We start from the raw sequence: 1,737 nt of genomic DNA on the forward strand, positions 1-1,737 counted from the left end.
AAAAAACAAAAAAAAAAAAAAAAAAAAAAAAAAAAAGAAAAAATAAACAAGGTGTACAAAAGAGCAGAATATGGCAGTGCACGCCAATATTCCCAACTTGTGCCTTCCACCTGAGCCCTGGGAGGATGTCTGATATTCGTGCCACCTAACCAGCTCGGTCTGCACCCCACTGGCCAAAGGCTAGAACTGGGTGGTATCTTTTGGAACATTCATTGCCTCCTCCTTCCAGCATGGTCTTTGACTGGGCAGTCACATGCATGGCTAACATTTGATGCTGTGGGACAGGTGGGTCTTGGAGAAAGGCAGATCTCTAAGCACTGGCTGGAAGCAGTGCAGCCTGCAGTTGAAAGGGAAGCTTAAGTTTGAATCCCATCCTTTCTCAGGTTGGCTGTAGACATGCAGCTCCCTTACCTTGGTTCACTCACTTTGAAAATGGGAATGGGAAGCAGGTTTGTCTCTCAGAACTGATGCGAGTGTGGACACACCTCACCTGCCTTAGTCAGTGCTTACTAAGTTGTAGTGTGTCTAGGGCTGATGGCAAATTGGGTGTGACAGATCAGTCACATCTTTATCTAGCAAATGTTTACTCCCTATGGTTCAACCTCTTCACTTAAATGTTTTTTAAGTATTTATTTATTTATTATGTATACAACATTCTGTTGTGTGTATGCCTGCAGGCCAGAAGAGGGCACCAGACTTCATCACAGATGGTTGTGAGCCACCATGTGGTTGCTGGGGATTGAACTCAGAACCTTTGGAAGAGCAGGCAGTGCTCTTAACCTCTGAGCCATCTCTCCAGCCCTCCGCCCCGGAAAACAAAACAAAACATTGTAATTGGTATCCGCTGTCTTTACTTTTTAATTCCACAAAATGTTGTAGCAGAGAATCATCTTTTCTTTACTGTACAGGTGAACTTTTTAATTAATTTTATAAAAAAATTTATCAGGCTGGGTGTGCTGGGCATACCTGTAATCCTGCTCTTCAGGAAGTAGAGGCAGGAGGAACACTGAAAGTTTGAGGCCATGTATGCTATGTAGTGAAACTCTGCTTTAAGAATAAAACAAGTTGCCTGACGGTGGTAGCGCATGCCTTTAATCCCAGCACTTGGGAGGCAGAGGCAGGTGGATCTCTGAGTTCGAGGCCAGCCTGGTCTAGAAGAGCTAGTTCCAGGACAGGAAACAAAAGCTGCTGAGAAACCCTGTCTCGAAAAAAAAAAAAAAAAGTAAAAAGAATAAAACAAGTCAGTTGTGTGGTGTTTGCCAGTAGGATTTGCTAAAGGAGGCAGAGGCAGGAGTTTGAGGTCAGTTTGGGCTACACATTGGAGGCTGGAGAGATGGCTCACTGGTTATGACCATTGGCTGTTGTTCTCTGCTGCCAGAGGATCTGGGTTCAATTCCCAGTACACAACTGTCCATAACTCCAGTTCCAGGGGATCTGGCACCCTCGCCCAAACATAAATGTAAGTAAAACACAAATGCACATAAAAATGAATCTTAAAAAAGAATAAAATAATTTCAAAAATCCTCTGTGAGTTCGAGGTTAGCCTGGTCTACAGAAGAAGTTCCTGGACGGCCAGGCTATTACAGAGAGAAACCCTGTCTTGAAAAACCAAACAAGGGAGCCGGGCGATGGTGGCGCACGCCTTTAATCCCAGCACTTGGGAGGAAGAGGCAGGCGGATCTCTGTGAGTTCGAGACCAGCCTGGTCTACAGAGCTAGTTCCAGGACAGGCTCCAAA

Source organism: Microtus ochrogaster, chromosome 4, assembly GCF_000317375.1.
Source record: "Microtus ochrogaster isolate Prairie Vole_2 chromosome 4, MicOch1.0, whole genome shotgun sequence".
NCBI lineage: Eukaryota > Metazoa > Chordata > Mammalia > Rodentia > Cricetidae > Microtus > Microtus ochrogaster.